This window comes from Pseudorca crassidens, chromosome 19 (assembly GCF_039906515.1).
Source record: "Pseudorca crassidens isolate mPseCra1 chromosome 19, mPseCra1.hap1, whole genome shotgun sequence".
Taxonomy (NCBI): Eukaryota; Metazoa; Chordata; class Mammalia; order Artiodactyla; family Delphinidae; genus Pseudorca; species Pseudorca crassidens.
In genome coordinates, this window is record NC_090314.1 from 22,129,106 (window position 1) to 22,151,307 (window position 22,202).

The 22,202-nt window shown below is 49.0% G+C and overlaps 1 protein-coding gene across 1 annotated transcript in view; it reads right to left on the reverse strand.

Annotated features, from left to right (window-relative positions):
* ASIC2 (acid sensing ion channel subunit 2) overlaps nucleotides 1-22,202 on the reverse strand; it is a 1,019,934-nt gene that overhangs the window by 943,037 nt on the left and 54,695 nt on the right. The gene's annotated exons all lie outside the window — the stretch shown is intronic.

Genomic DNA, 22,202 nt, shown 5'->3' on the forward strand with positions numbered 1-22,202 from the left:
AGGCCGTGGTCGACTCTGGCTGCGAGTTAGGGTCAGGGTTAGTGCTTGGCAATAGCAACGGAAGGGAGAGGAAGGTAAAAATTCAGGAGCTATTTGGAAATGAGAATTGACAAGCAAGTAAATGGACGATGAGAGTGTGAATGTGAAAGTGTGTGTGTGTGTGTGTGTGTGTGTGTGTGTGTGTGTGTGTGTGTGTGTGTGTGTGTGTGTGTGTGTGTGTGTGTGTGGCTAGAAACAGAAAGCTCACAGTGTACTGGGTCAGGGTATTCTGAAAACGTCTATGATAGGACCAAAGTCTGCCTGATGCCAAAGCCAGTTTTCTTTCCACTTTTCCACATTCGAAGGTAGCTTGACTCCCACTCTCACCACTCCTCTAGTAGCCACGAGAAACCTCTCTACAAACACCCATAGTCCTATGGACATTTACACACACACACACACCTGTGTGCACACATCTATCCACCTACGCATGGCCAAATTCTGGGGGGATTTTCAAAGCCTAATTAAACTGTCAAACTGTCTTCTTGCCTAGGAAGACATCTCAGATCCCCTCCCCTGAAGATAATATCTTTCTCAACTCGGAACTCTACATTTACTTTACATCTCTTTTTACATTTATCACAGATTTGAGTCCGTTCTGTACATGTCATCTAGCAAGACTGAGTTTCTTGAGGCTGCCTATGTGGGATTCATTCCTGAGCCTTTCTTCAGGGGTCTAAGCACACGGAGCGGCATAACCTCCTAGAATTTACAGTGTGTTGTTACGTGTATCCCCTCACTGGATGGTCACAATTCCCTGGTCAGGTTTATCAGCAGGAGATTATAACCATGTTACAGATGAAGCAACAGTCTGGAGGGACAGACCCTGAATCCTGATCTTCTCTTTTTTTTTAACTTTATTTATTTTTATACAGCAGGTTCTTATTAGTTATCTATTTTATACATATTAGTGTGTATATGTCAATCCCAACCTCCCAGTTCATCCCACCATCACCACCACCACCCCCCAAATCCTGATCTTCTGACTCGTCCTCTTATCAGGGGCTTTGAAGTAAGAAGGTTTAGGCCGGAAGCTCAGTGCGACTATCAACCATCTGTTTGACCTCAGGTAAAATTATTGAATCTCTCTGGGACTCAACCTCCCAATTTTTTCCCATGGCAATAATGAAAGTTAATTCACAGGAGTTGCCCTCACAGTAGGTGTACTGACTGAGCTATAGAAAAAGGTATCTGATATGTGACACTTGTAAAAGTAATGAGCCCTTGGGAGGTGATCTTCCAGCCACCAGCAGCCCTCATTTAGGCCTAATGGGTACTTGAGAAAGAAGGAGCTGGGAGCTTTCCTAGACAGATGATCAGGTTGTGGGAAAGATTCAAGACAGTTCTGCTTGAGACCTTTCAAACCTCCATCCATTCAGGTATGTGAGTCTCCCTCTCTCTTGAGCCACAGTAGCATATCCTCATGGTACCTTCTAGAAATCCGGAGGAGGTTAAGTCACATGGTCCAATGAGAGAGGTTAAGTCAGAAGTCAGAGCTAGGGCTTAACCTCTCTGCACCCACTTCAAGGCAGAGCTTCCAAGTCTCGACTGAAAAAGCAAGAGCTAGGGGAGAGCTCCATAGGCCTCCAGGGTCCTGCACGGCATGGAGGCACAGGGGCTGGGACACCTGTTCCCAGGATGGATTGCCATCTACTATCACACCACGCAGGAGACAAGGCCACTGAGACCCAGCACCCCTGGTCACCAGGGACTCACAAGCAGTTCACAAACCAGCGTGGTCCATGCTCAGTAAATGCTAATCTCCTCTTGTGCTAGTTCACGGTCTAATCCATGAGGAACACCTCTTGCTCTTCAGGCATTTTTACAGGCTGGGGACTCTGACCCCCCGTGAAGCTTGGGGACAGCACGACAGAGGCAGAATCTGCCGTTCCACTCCCATGGAGCTCATAAGAGACTGACTTAATTAGTTCCTATTGTTCCCACTGTCCCCAGTCCAAAACATACCCCTCCAACTCTATGGTCCAGTCCTCAACGAATTCCCTGAAATGCCAAAGGCAGGTGTGACACACTTTTCCATAGTCCAAAAGTCAGTGGGTACCCTCTTGGCTTCTCAGGTGTGCGGAGACCCTTGTTAAATACACCACCCTGGGTGGCGGCCTGGGATTAGGTCAACATCTCCATATCCCTGGGGAGCACATAGAATAGGGAGGTGGGGTGGGAAGGGGTATGGTGGACGAGTAATATATCCCGGTATTGGGATGTACCCAGGAACTGCAAGAATGCAGACCAGGACTCCCTGAGCTGTCATTTGGTCACCTTGGGGTGTGTAAGAGCCCCTTTCTGGCCCTCATCTTCCCCATATGTAACTTCAATGGATTCTTTCTCTATCCCAACTCATCCACTGCTCTTCATCCTCACTGCCACCTCCTGAGTCCAATTTACCAACCTCTTAACTGATCTCCATCATCTACTCTTGCCTCCCCTCACTTACCTTGATAATCTCGGGGTGGGGGGTGAGGAATAATAATAAGGATGCTTATAAAAGAAGAGGAGGAACCGACAAGGACCTACTGTACAGCACAGGGAACTCTGCTCAATATTCTGTAATAACCTAAATGGGAAAAGAATTTGAAAAAGAATATAAAAATTAAACTAAATTAAATTTGAAAAAAAAAAAAAAAGAAGAGGAAGAGAAAGAGAAGGAAGAAAGGAATAAAAAAAACATTACTGGGCTTCCCTGGTGGCACAGTGGTTGAGAGTCCGCCTGCCGATGCAGGGGACACGGGTTTGTGCCCCGGTCCGGGAGGATCCCATATGCCGCGGAGCGGCTGGGCCCGTAAGCCATGGCCACTGAGCCTGCGCGTCCGGAGCCTGTGCTCCGCAACGGGAGAGGCCGCAACAGTGAGCGGCCCGCGTACCGCAAAAAAAAAAAAAAAACCAAAACATTACTTGTAGGCTCAAGTAAAGACATTTTTCAGCAAGTCAGGAAGAGAGGAAGGGGCAGAAAGATTCCAGCCAAGAAAAATAAGTAATAAGCTTTAGTGGAAGTATGAAGGTGTGACTTTGAAGGAAAAAGAAAATGGCTAGCACAGACTAACGAGAGGCAGAGACAAAACAGCACAGGGTGGAAATGTGTGGAAGGGCAGGTCCCGGGCCACTAGGGCCGGAGCGGCTGGGTCAGGGTTAAAATGAAATACAAAGGCACTGCGGCATTGGGCCAATGAAGCTGGGAGCTTCAGGGGCGAGACCCCTTTCATGGGAGCCATCCCGGTGCTGGGCTGTGAAAGCTTTGTGCTTTCCCTGAACTTTAAGGCAGCCTCAGCACCATTCTGCTCCATCACAGCTCTGCTTCGATCTCAAGATGTCAACTTGGTTTCCTGGGATTTCCCAGACACCCTCTATCTTGCCACCACGGCCCAGCTGCTGCAGCATGCTGGGGAGAAGGGCAGTCTGGAGATTACTGGATTGTATCAAAAATTCAATTCAACGACCCTGCAAAGAAAGCCACACTTCCCCGTACTTCAGAGATAAGGAAACTGAGGCTAGATGAATTTTTAAGGCCACAGTGTTAGAATGTGGTGAAGCCAGGGTAGAGTCAGCTGCTAGTGTGTTAATAACTTGTACTTTTCCCCCAGTTTTAAAAGTAATATATCCTTATTATGAATAATATATAAGCTAATACAATAACAAAATGATAGTCACCCATAACCCCTTACCTGGAGAGGAATAAAACTTTTGTATATTTCTTTCAGGTCTTTTTAATTAATTCATCTGCATATTTATTTATTTATGTACTTACAAAATAGGATTGTATTATATATACTGTTAGAATCCTTTCTAAAAACTTTTTATGCGATGGACAATTTCTCTCCAACCATTAGATATCCTTGAGAAACTGATTTTATTTGCTATATAGCAACACGTGATATGGCTATTCCATAGTTTATTTGGCCCTTTTTCTACTCTTGGACATTTAGGTTGCTTCCTACTTCTGGGACTTTACGAATGACTTTAAGGAATGTCTTTAAATGTAACCTTTGTATGCCCTGGCAAAGGCACAGCAGTGTAGACTTATAGAGTCAATGACAAAAATATACATGGACACCATTATGACAAGTAATATAATCATAGAAGGAAGAATTAGGAGGTTTCAGGGGAAAGTGAGGTGAATGTAACTTGGTGGGATCCATTAAGGTTTCACTGAGAAAATGACACTGCATTTGGAACAGGGGTCAGAAAACTTTTTCCATAAAGAGCCAGACAGCCAATATTTTAGGTTTTGCAGACCAGACGGTCTCTGTTGCAACTACTCAGCTCTGTCATTGCCGCATAAAAGCAGCAATAGAAGATGCAGAAATGAATGGGTATGCCCATGTTCCAATAAAACTTTATTGACAAAAACAGGCAGTGGGCTATATTTGGCCCACAAGCTATAGTTTGCTATCCCCTGATTTAGAACACCAAAAACAGAGATAGATGTTAGGAGCTTATTGGAGGGAGGACAATTCAGCTGGAAGGAATGTGAGAGCAAAAACATAAGAAAAAATACAGGGGGTAGGGAAGGTTAGGCATTTAATGGTTGGCTAGTATAGGATGGGCCCAAGTCGTACAAGATCTGAACCTAAGCTGAAGTCTATAGATTTTATTGTGTAGCTGAGGGAGAATCCATTTATTTTCATGGGACCATTTTAAGTCTTGGGGACCTAGAATGCTCCCAGGATGACTGCCATCTATGAGAAATTATGGGAGGATTCCAAATCTAGAAACACTGATTTTGGCTTCATCTCTGTTTTTCTATTTTCTTGCTAACCTCCATTAGCATCTTATAACTCACTCCATTTTGGCATATCCCGAGGCCAGAAGTTATCCAGCTGGAAGAAATAGGAGTGAAACAGAAGAGGAAGTTCTACATTGGCTGCCGCTTCACTGGACTATGAATCTCAGTGCATGTCATGAGCTCAAGTGAGAGCAGCTGGTCACCCAGATGTGGGAAGTCAGCTGACTCCTTGGCCTAGAGAATAGGCCTCCTTCGGGGTATGCATCTCTCCATCTGGGCAGTCTGCACATGACGCCCATGCCTGATCTTCAGTGCCTTCTCTTTCCACAGCTCTCGTCTTGGTCTAAGACACTGGCTTTCACGAGTGATCTCACAACGAGTAGCATCACCTCACCTGGGGACCTGTTAGAAATGCAAAGTCTCAGGCCCCACCCCAGACCTACTGAATCAGAACCTCTCGGGGATGGGCACCAGCCATCTGTGTTTTAACAAGCCCTTGATGGTGATACACACTGAAGTGTGAGAACCACTGTCTGGGATCCCTCTAACCCCAGTAGGGCTCCAGGCCAAGGGGCTAGGCGTGTGCTACTGAGAATTATATGCAATTTCATCCCCCTAATAATCCCCAAATGTCATTATTATTGCCATTTAACAGCTGTAGACGCTGAGGTTCCAGTATGTTAAGCAATTTGATTTGAACCTGGGTCTTTTTTATTCCAAAGCCCATACTGTTGACCTCTGTGCTCTAGCTTCTCTTTATGGACAAGGCTAGCAGGTCCATGGAAAAGTACTTCTCCAAAGGCTGCCATGATTTATCTACTTAATAAACATTCCTTGAGCAGCTCTTCTGTGCCAGACCACATCCTGAGGTTATTACATATATTAGGAAACTCCATCCTAGCCTAAACCGTATGAGCAGGCAACTTGCCTCGGCACTTACAGAACAGGAAACTGGCTTAAAAAGACAGCGTGACTTGTTTCAGAGCTGCTATAGCTCAGAGTGTTGTAAAAATTTCATAAAAGGATGCACTGCTGGCTCAGGTAAGCAGAGCGTGGCTTCAGAGAGGAGGAAGAAGCTGAACTGGAGAGGACCATGTGTATTTGTAAGAGGAGAAGGCCACGGCCTGGGAAAAGTCACGTAGGCTCAAGTGGGCTGGAGCAGAGGAATCCGTGGGGACCCAGCTGTCAGGACCCTGTGTGGACTGTGTATGTCTCAGGTCCTGGCCAACTCCCAAGACCCCCATGTCTCTGACACAGATAATAGAGAGTGCCTTCTCCAGATGCCCTGGGTCTGAGTTCCATTTCTTCCACTGAATTTGCTGTGTGGCTTTGGGCAAGTCACTTGCCCTTTCTGAGGTTCCATTTCCCCATTGGTACAAGACTCAATTAGTGAATTTCAAGTACTTTTTAAGTTGCAAAAGGCTTTATTTAAAGAAAATATTACACTGAATTACAACACATGGAATAGTTAAAAAATATAGCTGTTGGAGGAGGGAGTGGGAGAGAGCGGACGGCTGATCACCACTAAGCCCTCCTAACTACTGGCAGTACTCAGGGCACCATAAAGAGAAGTCACTCCAGCCCACCCGTTCCAGCCCCCATTACCATGTGACATCTCCTGTTCCTCTCCTCTCAGCCACACTGGCCTTCTTGCTTTTCCTCAAACATGCCAGTCACATGCCCTCCTTTGAGCCTTTGCACAGGCTGTTCCCTGTCTCGGTATACTCTTCCTCCAGACATCCTTACCTCCGTCAAGTCTTTGCTCAAATGTCATCTTCTCAATAAGGTCTAATGCTCTCCCCCACTGAAAATCACAACCCACCTCATACACTAACACTCCCAACCCCTCTCCCTGCCCCGCTGGGGTTTTTTCCCCAGCGGTTATCACTTTCTAACTTCACTGTGTCCTTTCATTGTGTATACCGTGTATACTGCAGACAGCCAGTCTCTCTCGGGAGCAGGGAAGCTCCTTGAAAGCAGAGATCTGTGTCTGTTTTGTTCACTGAGGCATCCCAAGGACCAGAGCTTCAGAACACGCAGGCCCTGGATACGTATTCGTGCAATGAAGGCAGGAGCTTGGAGGGTACTCAGTGTTTACAAGCTGTCTTCGCACGTTTGTGCTTCCACCATCCCCACCCCCCATCCATGCACTTTGTCTGGAGCAGGGCCAGAGCCAAAGGCACCAAACCAGCTCATCCTCCGACTCCCGGAGGCCAAGTACAAACCCACTTGCTTTTATCCCACGCCATCACCATCCTTGTACTACACTCAGAGTAGGAGAGGTGGACTGGAGAGGGCATGCGAGGGATTCCTGAAAGGGGAGGGAGGGCGGAGGAGGAGGGAGCAGGTGGCAGGTGGCACTCTTGCAGGTGGCCCAGCTCCGACCTAGAGCGTGAGCTGCTTTCCTCACCCACAGCACCTCGCTGGACCCTAAGCAGGAGTAGAAGGAGGGCACTGGGTCAGCACCTACTATGAGCAGTTCTAGAGCCTGGCATCTTCCACGGGCTGTGCCACTGATCCTCCTGCCTATGCAGCAGTACGGAAGGAGCTGAACCCCAGATGCCAAGTAAGCAGGTGGAGATTGCCCAGCGAGTAAGGGAATGGCTGGGATTCAGATCCAGGCCAGTGGGGTCCACAGCCTAGCTCTGGCCCTCTACCAGTGTTATCCAGCACATGCACACTGTAGAAAGAGCTGAGTATTTCTCAGGGGACAGGGAAGAAGCTGAAGAATCCACTGGATGTCGCTTTGCTTTCCCTGCCTCATCCTTCTCCTGGAGCCACAGACCCCGAGTCTGCAGTTGGGGGACCTCTGGCCCTGGGCACCTCTCCTGTGATCCAGTCCCAGAGGGAGGTGGCTTTTGCTCACGTTCCCTGCACTCAAGTCACCACCAAAATCAAGGGGAATGTTTGCCCACGTCGTAGCCTTCCCCTTAGGCGCCCAGGGAGGCTGCGAAGCCAGCGACACGATGTTTTGTCTGGCTAAGCTTTCGGACTGATTGAAAGTCTCAGAACCTGTGCTCCTCTTGGCACTGTTCTTCCTGGAAACAGTTGCCATGGAACACACAGAGATTCAGCCTTCACTGTCAGAGCTAATGAGAGTCGGAGAGCTCTTAGGAGAAGGATTTTTTTTCTGCACATAATTCCACTCTTCCAGGGAGGCGTTTGCATCTCCGTTCTGTTTGTGAGATGTTAATTGCGTCCTCATTGTAATTCCTTGCCCACCGCCATCACCTTTTGAGCTCCTGCCCCTGAAGCCTGCCTTTTTGAGATAATGAAGCCAAGTGACCAGGGAGCAGGCATCCCAGCCTCTCTTGGGAATGTCTTCCCTTAGCACGCATCTGAGCAGGCCACCTGGCTGCCCAAAAGCTTTCTATGGTTCCCAGCAACCCAAGGACACTGCACTCAGGGACTCACAGGGCCAGGTCCCAGCTGCATTTTGGGACCCAAATTCTTCCTTCCACCAGAAAGTCCTGGGCCGGAGGTACAGAGGGCCAGGTCTACTCCCTGAGGACACATTCGCACTTCTGTTTCTGCTGCCCCACCCCTTCTGTCTGGAATGCCCTCGTGGCCCTCTCCATCTTGCTAATTCCTCCAGGGTTCAGCTATATGGGCCACCTCCTCTGTAAAGCCCTCCATTTCTACTGCAGGCAGACCTATGGCTCCGCCCTGCTCCCTAGGTGACACCTCATCCCATCATCCCATCAGGACTATTTGTTGCAGGACTATCTTTCTCTCCAGACAGGCGGTTCCTTGAAAGCAGAGCCAGGCTCTGATTCATCCCCAAATTCCCAGAGCCTAGCACTGTGCCTGGCACTTAGTGGATGTCTGTGATGCTGCTGTTAACTTCTTCCCACTCTGCCTGTTCAGTTCATTAGGGGAAGGTGGGCACCGCCTAGAAACATACAGTGAATTACTGCGTAGATTCCCTCCTCCCACGACTGCTTAACCCACCATCGAGGCACTGAGAAAGAGAAGCCAGGTCTGGGGCACTAGGAGCTCCTCCTGGCTGGTATTTATAGCAAGGTAATTAGCTCCCTTCTCTAGCACCCCTGGAGGTGCTGGGAGACAATCTGGGAAGCAAGGATGAAGAAAGCAAAGGGATTGCCACAGAAACGTGGGGAAGGGGCTCTGGAACCAGGGGGAAGGGGAGCAGCCTCCTGCCCCCCCTCCCCCGGCTGGTGCCTTCCACCTGTGAGTGGAGGGGCTCAGGGCTGGGAGAAAGTTCCCAGAGCAACTTCTGGGCTCCTCCTGTGGACCAAGCGGCCCTCCTCCACTCCAGACCCAGCTCGGAAGGAGACCCTGCCTCTGCAAGAGGGTCCCAGGAAGAGTCCCTGTTCTCCTGGAGAAGCTCACTCTCACCCCAATCAGAGCAGCTGCCCTGACTGCCCGCCCAGACACAAGGTGGGGGCAGGAAGTCATTTACCTGCCCAGGGGCCAGGGAAGGGAGTTAGGACAGCCAATCAGGACTCCTCTCATCTCGGGCCCTCAGCACCCACACCTGAACTCTTGCAGTCCCCACTCACTGAGTCCTTCCCTTCTGCCAATTCCCCACATTTCTACCAGAGTGTTATTTCTAAAATGCCATTCTGATCATGTCACTTTCCTGCTCAAAATTCTTTAGCAGGTCCCCACGGTTTTCAGGTTAGAAATTCTTACTACTTTGCATGGAATCCAGGCTCCATCACGCTTTGGCCCTCTGGCCACTTCCCGCTTCCCCCCCTCTGAGCCCCAGTACCCAGCCCATGTAATTTTCATCTTGCTCCTACTAAGCAGAGGGTGGGTTTCTAAACACTCATTCTCTCTTGTCTTGGGATCTCTGTCCATGCTGTTTCCTCTGCCTGGAATGCCTCTTCCTTCCTCCCTCCTCCCTCTTGCTCTTCAACCCCCTCCTCACCTTTTTTTAAGTCTCAACTCCAAGACCACATCTTCTCAGGGAAGCCTTACTGGTCTCCCCAGGTAGACCAGATGCCTCCCCTGTTGCCCCATTTGACCTTCCATGTCTCCACCAAAGCAATCTCATGGCCAAGCAGAATCACTGGGCTTCCTGCCGGTCTCTCCAGCTGTCTGTCCTTGTAATAAGGCCACATTTTATTGATTCTTGTACCCCAATATCTACCACAGAGCTGATGCCCGAATAGGTGGTTTCAATATTGCAGGGCTGGGACTAGAGTGAGGTGAGTGGCCCAGAACTTAGGGAGATGCTCTCAGGGTCATGCAAGGCAGGCTGGGCATGGATTGACACACTGGTCTTTCCACCCCTGTTCTTCTGCTTGTCAGGTCACATCCAGGCCTGGGTGGCAGGAAACAGATCATCCATTTGGAAGAAGGATGAGAGAAGCTGCACTTTTCTGAAAGGCCCTGATCTCTGACTCCCCACAGAACTGAAAGCACCTTCCCCCTCCACCAGAATCTCCGAGGACATCTCCAACTTCTTGTACGTAGGGCAAGACAGGGAAGACTCATCCCTACCCAAAGGCACTGTCATCAAGCTCTCAATGTTGACCACACAACTCCAGGGGGCGCCATTCACGTAGATCGCAATGACAACTGTGCCTCCAGAGCTACGCAGTGTGGTGGCCATGTGCACCGTGATTCCCCAGCCAGATGCAACAGCAGCCCAGCTTTCCAGGCTCTAAACCCAAAACACTCCAAAAACATCCTCACCAACAGCCCCAAGGGTTGAGGAAAGGGGAACAAACTCAATACTGACAAGCTGGTGTCAGAGACCACAAATGGCCGGCTTCTCTCACTTTCCAAGTGGATGATCTTGGCCAAATCACCCTTCATGTCCTCCTCTGTGAAAGTGATGCCCCAGCCTAGGCCCACAGAAGGACATTAGCCTGAGAGGTACAAGTGGAGGGAAGGATAGGCAGCTCTCTTGAAAGCAATGCTGGGAAGGTCTTGCCTCATGGGCAGTAGAAAGAGAGCAGTGAGGGTTAACGAATGCATCAGGGAGCCTGGGCATCTTGGGGTCCATCTTCTCCAACCCCTTCATTTTCAGATAGAGGGACCGCATTACAGTGACGGGAAGAGCCTGGCCCAGTATCATCGGATGTCTCAGTAGCAAAGCAGGTCCTCTGCGGCTTGGCCAGGGCTCATTCAGCCCCATAGCAGTGATGAGGTGGGTCTGGCTGACAGCTTTTACAGGGTTTTATTCAGAATCAACTGGAAGAACCACATTCTCTGTAGTCCCTGTTCATTGGAGGTCCTCCTAATCCACAAATGAAGCACCCCTCCCTCCTAAAAGGAGCCCAAGAATATTGTCTCAATGTCCTGTACCTAGGGAAGGCTTTGCCTAGCTCTCCCTCTCCACCACCGTGTCATCTACCTGAACTGTGGCATAGAATCCACAAAAAGATGCCTCCCTTCTGGAGCAGAGCTTCTCTACATGTGGTCCAGGAATGAAAGGCACTAGAGTCCGCTCAAGTGATTATTAAAAACCCAGTTTTCCTCGAAGCACCCCAGTCCTACTGAATAAGAACCTAGGGGTGGGAGATATTTATTGACACGCAATAAAGTTGGAAAACCAATCCTCAGCTCTCACAGTAGGAAGATGGGATTTATTGGGTATTACGTATTTATTCAGGCACTGTGCTGGGCATTGTACATGCACAAGACATTATCTCTCCACCTCAGGTGGACCACTGGCCAGTGCTGAGGATGACATCTAGAGCTCACTGCGTCAAAGTCCTTTCCAAAGGGAGAGAACGCATCATTTAACTCCCACTTGAGTTCCTACTCACAGCTCTCAAGCCCTAACGCTTCACTCATCAGGATTTGCTGTATCTCTTTCCATCGAAGTTGAACCTCTAGCTCTCAGAACTTCTTGAATCTGAACACCCTCAGCGCATTCAGGAGTTCTGTCACTTACTAGTGATACGATCCCTGATGCCCTGTTTTAGCTCTATAAGCTTCCTTATTCTTCTTTATCATTGGGGAGTAGTTCCAGGGGAGCAGTGACTATGAGAAATAATCAGAGGAGCTCAATAAATTAGTTATCTTCCCTACTTAACCGCACGTTCAGAATGGCATGACCCTGCTTAAGAAACCCCAATGGCTTTCTGATCCTTGTTTGCTTCTCCATGGCCCACACTCTCCATTTCAACCCCTCATCACACCTGGCTCATGTCTGCCCCTGGGCCTTTGCTCAAAACGTACTCTCCACCTAGGAGGCCCGTACACTTTCATTTGCCAGCTCAAATCCTGCCATGTTTAAGGTCACGTTCAAGTTTTTCCTGCTGCCTTAGGGAGCCTTCTCTAGGTCCAGGCCAACAGAGGCCTTTGCCCCCTCTACTCTCCCCATCCCCTACACTGTCCCTCTACTCCACCTCCCAGAGAGGAGAACATCATCAGAATCAGTGAGACTGGTGGTCTCTAGGCACGGGGATTTCACATACAGAATTTGTTTTCATGGAGGACCAGCACTGGCCACAAACTTTCATTTTACCAGGTGAGGATATCTTTTTGCAGCCTACCTTCTAAGTTCATCATCATATCACAAAACAAAGAGATTTTCGCACCAAAAAGAAAGTAATAAGGAAGAAAGTCTCACATAAAAGGACTGTCCTTTAAATGGAATAAACTCAGCTTTAGACATTGTCCGTCTTCTGCTCCTTTGGCCTTGGACTGAGGAAAATGCTGTCACAGGCCAGCTCCTGAACAAATGCCGGGGAGTCCCTGATCCAGAGAAGTCACCTGCCCCGTGCAGGGATACACCCTGGCCACATATTGGCTATATCCCCAACAGCTTCCACTTACTGAGCACGTGCTGTATACCGCGCCCTGTGCTAAGCACTTCATGCATTAGCTCACTAAATCCTTTCCCACCATCATTTCTGCTACCAGATGAGGCTTCGAAAAGTTAAGTAATCCACTCAGGTCACAGAGATGGTAAAGTGGTTGAGCCAGGTGTACCATACAGAACAGCTTGACCCCAGGCCTGTTCTCCTTCCTCTACTCCATGCCTTGTCTCCTCCAACAGGAAGAGTGTTTTGAAGGCAGAAGTATAAGGGCACATGCTTCTCCTTCTCCTCACAGCCCAGACACATAGTTTGCAGACCTCCGTTCATATATTCAACCAACAAAGGACCGGCTCTCTGCAAGGCATCGTCCTTGGTGCTGGACTGCAATGACGAGGGTAGTCACGGTGCCTGCCCTCATGGAGGACACACTGTGACATGTACGAACGTGCCAAACAGTGAGCAATAATGCATTGCCCTGCAAGTGACTCCTCCACTCAATTCCAAGGGCTTTCTAAAGATCAAGGTGACCGCCAGGTATGTGCAGAGGTTAAAAAGGGCTCAGGAATTATCCGAGTCCCTAAACCGCCTGTCTTTGCTATGGAAATTGATGAGCCAAAGGCTCTTTGCAGACCGACAAGCGCACCTATACCCCAGCTCGCCTCGATTGATTAGAAGAAGGAAATGACTTGAAAAGGGACAGACGCAGTATTGATTCCACACCTTAAAATACGCCTCCCTCGAATCCCTGCTCAGCCCCAGGCCCCCAGCCCCCACTGGCCACAGAGCAGATCACAGCAAACCGCTCTTCTCAATGGCTTGCTTCATCCCCTCAGCTGCACTCTGATCTTACAGCTCTTCAGACCTGCTCTCCCCTTCTTCAGCCGCCCAGTGGCCTCCACCTGCCTTTACCCCACAGCTCCAGGGTGATCCATCCAGATCGCTCTCTAATGCTCGGTTCTGGAGAGCTCAGAAGTTATGGCTGCTGTCCCAGGCCCTTCAGCCCTGCAGTTCCCAGGTCAGCCCATTCCCGCCTGCCCCAGCCCATTGTCCTGGGAGAGCCTGTCCTAGCTCCCCCTGGACAATGTCCTTAGGTTCACTAACCTCACAGCTCAGGCCTCACTGGCGTAGACACCACGTCGCAGCTTCACAGGACTGTGCCTGGCCGACCAGCTCCTCCTGGAAGGGTCTCCGCGGAGTCTAACGATGCTTCTCACCGTGAGAGAAGCACTGCTGGCATTTTAGGGGGGACAGTTCCTCCTGGGGTGGGGCTCTCCTGTCTGTCAAGGAGACTTAGCATCCATGTGACAACCAAACCTGTCCTCACATATTTCCAAATGCTCCCTAGGAGGAGAGCCAGCTGAGAAGCACAGTGTCCATTCTGTTTCCAAGGGAAGTGACTTGTCCAAGGTTATTCGATAAGTCAGCCGCAGACCTGGTGTTCTGATGGGTGGGAGGCTACAGGGTATAACAAGAAGCACATAGGACTCAGCGTCAGGCCTTCTGACAGCCATGTCAGTGTGATATGGGGACAAGGAGAAACTCAAGAGGGTAGAGCAGTTAAGTGGGCATACCATGCAGAACAGCTTGACCCCAGACCTGTTCTCCTTCCTCTACTCCATGCCTTGTCTCCTCCAACAAAAGAGTGTTTTGAAGGCAGAAGTATAAGGGCACATGCTTCTCCTTCTCCCCACAGCCCATAAACATAGTACACAGACATCCTTTTATTTAGTCGACCAATAATTATGTAGGGCCAGCTCTCTGCAGGCACTGTCCTTGGCGCTGGAATACAGTGACAAGGGCAGACACCGTGCCTGCCCTCACGTACGAACATGCCAAACACTGAGCAATAACGCACTGCCTTATGAGTAGCTCCTCCACTCGATTCCAAGGGCTTTCTAAAGATCAAGGTGACAGCCAGGTGTGTACAGATGTTAAAAAGGGCTCACCTTCCCTCCATCAGGAAAACCTCCTTTCACACCTCATTCCAGCTCATGCTTGGGAGGAGTCTACATTTTGTTTACAGGATGACTCAAACATGAGCAGAAGGAAGTACGGTAGGTGGGCTAAGACACCCCCAAACTCCGGCCACCTCCTGCAGAGCCTGACTGATGTCCTGCTCTCCACATGCACACTCCCCATTCTGGCTGCACTCTCTCAGCCTGAGAGAGCACGGGCTCTCCAAACAGTTGGGGACTTGGCCTCCCAAGCCCAGCCCCACCCTCTTCCACTGCTTATTCCTGACCCATGCCCACCTCTGCTGTGGCCTTGGGGAGGCTCCAAGAAAGTCTTCAGACTCATCTGTGAGGTGCTGGCTAGTGCCCCATCCCTCTAGGTCCAAGGGAAGGATACTGGCTATATTTTCTTCAAGGAGAAAAGGCAATTGGGCGATAGGTAAACACAGAACTAGGAGCCAGGAGCTTGATCTGCTGCATTGGCCTGCCTGGTACTTCCCAACCTGGTCCTCAGTCCTCCCCGCCAAGGACAGACCCAAAGACAACTGCAGGCCCCTCAACCCTAAAATGTTCTACCCAAGAACGCTCCAGAGTGGGATAATGACTCCCAAGACTGAAGATCAGAACCTTCTCGGTAATTAATCATCCAGCCCTTGCCCAAACTGCCAAGCCCGAAACAGACCTGACATACAGTCTTAACCTCTTTCTGCCAGAGTTTGTCCTTTCACCTAACTCAGTGGGTCTGATCTCCTTAGAGATCTTATGAAGACCTGATAGCCCGTATCCAGGAGGGGTAGTTTATATAAAGAGAAAGAGCCTGAGTGGGTCAAACCTAAATAGCTTCAGGTAATTCCCCACGGTCCGTGGCAGGTCGGGACCAGGGCCGGTGCCTGTATAAGGGCTGGGGCCAGGGCCCGCAGACTGGAGCAGCAGGAGTTAGGGGTGGTCTGGCATCCTCCGCTATGCAGCCAGGAACTGTGGAGTGGGAAGATCCGGGAGGGTGGAAAGAGAGACAACGGACTCAGATTCCTCCATACCTCTCTTTCTCCGGTGAAAGGAATCCTGAAAAGTAGCCAATGAGGGAAGGAGCATAGCAGTACAGGTTCAGGAATGTGCACTGGAGCCCGTCCATGGCACGTCCGAAACAAAGTGGGAAAGGTTAAAGCGCATTGGGAGCTTTCGAGTCAACATCCGAGAGGGAGCGAATGGAAAGGAAAGGGTATGTGTGGGCTTTCGGTCGGATGAACATAGGCTACAATCCCAGCTCTGCCCCTTATTGGCTAGGTGACCTTGAACCAGGTTTTATTTGGGCCTTGGTTTCCTCATCTATAGAGACCACAGAGGTACACCTCCTGTCCAAATGAAAAGAGAGCACATTTGGGTTAAACATTTTGGGTTGGGGGCCAGTGCCAAGACCAAGAAGCAGCACAACGGAGAAGGTCTCAGGCAATGAGTGGGGAGGGTCAGAGTCGGCAGTAGAAAACTGGAGGGCAGAGTAACATTGGCCAGATGAGTGGCCAGTGAGGGGCAGTACCACTAGGTAGCAATGGGGCTCCAGCTCCTTTGGCCACAAGACAGCTTTTCCCTATAGGGAGAAAGTCGGGGGACTTAAGAGAAGCTCAAGAGATCCAGGAGTGCATAAACCCTAACCCATTTTTCACTTCCAAAGTCATTGCATTGCACCAGGGGAGAGCAGAGCGGGAGTTGACCTGGCCAGCAGCTGATCTATAAGAGCCATCTTGTTTTACATCTCTGAGCAAGGCTTTGGAAAGACCCCCAAGGCTGATGCCTAACCTACTAGAGGCAGTAAGGGTAGAAAGTAGACCCTCCTTTCCTTTTTTTTTTTTACATCTTTATTGGAGTATAATTGCTTTACAATGGTGTGTTAGTTTCTGCTGTATAACAAAGTGAATCAGCTATACATATACCTACATCCTCATATCCCCTCCCTCTTGAGCCTCCCTCCCACCCTCCCTATCCCACCCCTCTAGGTAGACCCTCCTTTCCTAATCCACGTCATTTGCCTCACTCACTCCAGCTTTTTAAATAAACGTTATTATGCAATATTTTAAACACATAAAAAAGGCATAAAAAATAATACAATGAGCAGCCATGCATCTACCACCCGGGTTAGGAAATAAGGCATTGCCGATATAGCTGAAGCCCTCACGCCCTGACCACGTGTGTCTTTGTGAATACACCCACCCCCTCCCCTGGAAGTCATCCTAATCTGGAATTTCTACTTCATCATTCCCACAAATGACTTTATACTCTTCCTACATGAACAATACCTAGAATCGGTTTGCATGTTTCCAAACTTTACATAAACGGTATCATAAAACAAGTATATTTTTCTGCAGCTTGCTGTTCATTTAACGTTATGTTTGCATGATTCATCCATGCTGACATGCGCAGCTCTGGCGGATTACTTTTCTCTGCTGAAACTCTTGTTATTTGAGAACATCACAATTTATCTGCTTAGTCCTGTTAATAGATAGAGGTTTCTCCCATAGTTTCTTTCTTACAAACTGCTTCTGTGAACATTCCCTAGCCTGACTCCGTGTACAAATGAGATGTTGTCATTCATCCCAACCATCACTCCTTTGCTTGGCTTTCTGGCGCACACCTTTCCCCTTGCCCCATATCCAAGCCACTCTGCTTGGACTCTGTGATTAGACTCCTGTTATCTGACCAGTTCCTTGTTTCCTGGAACTGGTTTGGGACTTGTCACCTTGAGTTTGCCCTTGGGAGCTCTTATCTCTGGCCTCCATCTTCAGACAGGAAGCTCTGGGTAAGTGACCTGCCACAAGTCCCACAAAGCCCTGTGGGACTGGTCCCAGCTGCACTAGCACGTCCCTAGCTCCTCCCTGACTATCAGCGCCAAGAGGTAGGGAGGGTCTGACTCATTTGATGTTATCACCTCATCTAGGGCACAGGACCTGGAACATTGTATAATGCCCTTTAAATATCTGTTGACTAGGTGACTGCATGAACTAATGCTTTATGGAGAAGGCGTACCAGATAGCCAGGATTCTTTATGTACTTAACTTGCATTTACCTTTACTTAGATGGCTCCTAGCTCCCACCTATGGGCCCCCGTGGCAATCCCAGTGAATCCCATGCAGTCACTGGCCCTTCTGCAGACTGAGAACTGCTTCTCGTCACCTAGGGGAGTCTCCTCAAAGAGGCAAAGACATTCAGTCTCCCCCCGACAGGATGAACCTGAGGGCCCTCCAGACATTTGGGGCACGTCAGGGGAACCTCCTGTAGTGCGCCAGCCTGAGGCACCCCTGACGGTGCAGCTCTGGAGTACCAGCCTGTAGAAGGCAGTGAAGGTGGCCTCCCTTTCCCCGGTAAGGTCACTTTTTGCTGTAAAACGTATGCTACAGTTGAAGCATGTGATAGCAGTGCTATTCACCAAAGCAGATATTAACAGGAGGAAGAAGAACAAAGCACAAAAAGCTCTTGGAAAAAGAAGGAAAGAAAAATTTTGATGTTTGCAGGGTGGGGGGGGGTGAGACTGAGATGCAGCCATGGGAAACTGAGGGCACTCTAGTCCAATAGTCGGTTGTAGTGGGAAAAAAACCACTGAGCGTGGAGAAAGGGGACTTGTCAGCAATCCTGCCTCTGCCACTTACTAACCTGCAACCTTAGTTAAGTCATTTGGCCTCATCTGATAACAGATTTAGCTAACATTTACTACGTGCCAATTACAGTCAGTGACTGTGCATCGTATAGCATTCTCTGATTGAATCAGAGGGTCAACTCACAGCCAGGCAGGCTGCACAGCACGAAGATACCTCTAACCACTGCACTACAATGCCTCCTCACCAGGCATAGGATCCAACGTGATCCTCAAAACATCCCCATCAGGCTGCTGATGATAAACGGAGAAAACAAAGCAGACGGCTACACAGTGAGTGGGGACCCAAGGTGGCCAGTGTGGGCTCAGCATGACTTGGTGTCATGAAGCAACTGTTAAAGGTAAGGTGCTTTAGCTCAACCTTGCAAATTATTCCCAAAGTCCATGAGTCCAGGTCCATCTGGCTGGAATTCCTCCACTGAACCCATTTTATCACAAGGCACATGAGAAGAAATCATGGTGCCAACAACTCTATGTATTAGTAAATTAATTTAATAAATATTAAATCCCTACCAGGTGCATAGTACTGTTCTAGGCTTTACAAATGCAGAGAATGAAAAAGCACAGGGTTCCTGCTTTGGAGATGCTCATTCTGGGATATGCAAAAGTTCACAGTTCAATGTAATCATAGCTCTGAGGGATTCAGCAGCAACGTGCAGTGAGAACAACAAAGAAATTTCCCGGAGGAAAGCACATCTGATCGTTCAAGGTTCTGGGTGTGGTCCATGCTATGCAGCCTCAAACAACTGATAACTCACATCTCACTCTGGGTCCTCAGTTTCCCCGTATATAAAATAGGACCATAACACAGAATGATCGCTTGCTTCTTCCAGTCCTGCTGCTTTCTGGCTCCTACTCCAGGGCTCTTTTCTATTGTCAGTGACCAAACCCAGGGTGCCACGAGAGAGGCTACCATGGGATGTAGGTTAAGATGCAGCCAGGTAGACAGAGCCCTGGAGCCCCAGATGGCACAGTGGACAAGACCAGCTTCGACCAAGGGATTCCATGCTGTCAGTCTTTTCAGCATGAATCCACTCTCCTCTTGGCCTTTTTGCAGGCACCTGGGGTTTGAAGCTGGCAGCGTCATCAAAGACTGGCTGGTGGCTGCATTAAAAAAGGGTTGTATTCCTTCTTGTTGAAAAATAAATCCTTTTTCTTCTAAATAGCCAAGCTGGCAGGTTTCATTGTAAGTGGTTTGCACTCAGCAGAGAGCCAGGACTGCCAACACTGCATCCTTCATCTCTGCAATATTAATTAGTTTTCCATGACGCTTTGTCTTAATCATGAAAAAATAAGAACGGTGGGAACCCCATCAAAGGAAGAGTTGGGGAGGAGGAGGGCAAACAAGACACAGAGTCAGAAAAGGAGTGAAGATAATATGGGGGAAGCAGTTAGAGATGGGGAGGGGTTCATGAGAGGAAAGGCATCGGCTGTGAGGGGAGGAAGGATTTTTCATAAACATCTACTATGTGTTACGAATGGTACTAGGTTCTTTGCCTACACTGTTTCAGTCCACCCTGAAACCAATCTACATCTTACATCCTTTATCTTAGAGATGAGCAAATTGAAGCCCAGAAAAATTAGGTGCCTTTAGGTAAAAAATCTGATGCGTTGAAGATGTTTGAACCTGAGATTTTTTTACTCCACGCCTAAACCTCTTTCAACTACATCCATTCAACTTTCCACAGATATTTATCCAGCAATTATTGTGCCCAGGCAGAATACTAGGCACGTGCAGTCTCCAGCCCTAAAAAAATAACAGAAGAAGGATGCTTGACTAAATCTTCATGAAAATGATGCCATCAAATTCGTGTTTCGGAAAGATCCCCCTGAGAGCAGTGCAAAGACTGGATTTAAAAGGAGCAGGGCTGTTGCAGCCGCCCAGGTGAGAGATCAGGGTGGCCTTGGTTGGAGTGCTGGTTGTCGAGATGGAGAGGAATGACCACAGACCTCATGCAAGCTCTCTACACTCATTTTCCCTTGGCGGCTCACACAGGATGAGACTAGTTGAAATGGGAATGATAACACCCCTCTCAGGACCCAGAGGAAGAATTTTAGAGAGAACAGTGTGGGAGAAAACATGATCAATATTTTCTGCTTCTTTGTTACCAAGCAATCCATAAACACATATTGAGACCTCAGGCTATGCCAAGCAGTCTTTTAGATGCTGTAAGGACCTCCTTTACCTCTTTGCCTTCAGAAAGCTTCCAGTCTGGTTAGAAAAGGACGGCATACTTTCCTCAAAAGATAGCCAGCAATACACATCAGCAATACACATCAGGCTGAGTCGGCATAGTTGGGGGTGGAGGGGAGGGTGGCAGGAAATGATTATTGACTAGAAAATACCGTGTGTGTTACGGAATGAATTGTGTTTCCCAAACAGGTTGAAGTCCTCACCTCCAGTAACTCAGAATCTTATTTAGAAACAGGGTCATTGCAGCTGTAATTAGTTAACCTAAAATAAGGTCAGACTGGAATAAGGTGGCCCCCCAATCCAATATGACTGGTGTTCCTCTAAAAGAGAGAAAATGGCCATGTAAAGGTAAGGCAGAGATTGGAGGTATGCCGTCAGAAGCCAAGAACCACCTGGGGCTACCGGAAGCCGGGAGAGACGATGAAGGATCCTCCTCCACAGGCTTTGGAGGGAACGCGCTCTGCCAACACCTTGATTTCTGACTTCCGGCCTCTAGAACCGTGAAAGAGTAAGTTTCTGTTGTGCTAAGCCCCCCAGTTTGTGGAAACTGATCCAATGCGCAGCTCACTGTACCTTCCCCCCGAGACTGCGGGAGGCGGGCACTCTCAGATCCATTGTACAGGTCAGGAATCTGAAGCCCCAGGATTCCTATGTACAGGTGATCTCACTAATACGTGATAGACCCGTGCTCAGCTATCCACTCTAGAGGTGGTTCTGGAGGTGAACTTGAAAGGGTAAAACGGAAATAGAAGTTACCAGATCTGATGATGTGGAGAGCAGGAGAGATTTCCCCCATGATGTCATGCATTGCTTTAGCCCCCAAGAGAAATGAGTGCTTAGTGGGTGTCAGGCACAGGTTCGAAGCTAAAGAAAAATTGTGGGTGAATGAGACGTGGTTGCCCTTGAGGAATTCACAGTCCAGCGAGGGAGAAAGATACAGACACAATGAGGTGAGGTGAGCAGCTCATCCACCGGCGGAAAAAAAGCACCAGAAGCACTGCCCCCAGGTACTTCCTGCTTCCCTCACCGAGATGCCCTGATGGCAAGGCACTTCCCGATTCAACAACAGCTTGCAGGAAAAGGAAACTAGATCACAGGAAATGAACACGTCACAGTTCAGACATCAATGGAATAAATTCCAATTAAAGAAAACGGCAACGGTGAAATGTGGGAAAGCATGCATCTTAGAATCAAGGCAATACTCTAACTTGGCCCCAGAGACGATATGGAAGGTTTCCTAAAGATCATGGCTGAATCTGAAGGACGAGGGGACAATGTGCTAAGGGGATGGCCTCGGGAGACAAACTGCTCACAGGCTGGTGACACTTCTTCCCCTAAGAGTCCCTCAGCCAAATGCCAGCTCCACAAAAGCGGGATTCGGGTTGCTTTGATGGCTGCTCTGTTCACAACACCTACAAGAGAACATAGTAGGTGCTCAGTGTGTAGGTAGATGTAACGAGCCCCATCAGGATGAGACTGTACACGGACGCCTCTAAATGCTCCTGGAAGGTTGGCCTCCGTCAGCTGAGCGCTTAGTTCTTCCTTTGTGAAACACCTACCCAGGGCCCCATCCTGGGTTGTTTTCTGGGAAGACGGAGGTGGGTAAGACAAGCTCTCCAAGGGCTCTCAGTAGACCGAGAAGATGGCAAACAAATGATTTCCATATCTACTGGGTGACACATGCTCTGATGGGGAAAACAGGGTAAGGGAGAACAGACAAGCCTGGTGGAGAAAGTGACACTAAGCTGAGATTTAGAGGATGAGCAGGAGATTAGCCTGGCAGAGGAGGGACGATCATGTGATACAAAGAGCAGCAGCTCCAGCCAAAAAAGAGCTTGTCATCTCCAGGGGGCTGCAAACAGGTCAGTGTGACCTGCAGTGCAGACCTGGAGGC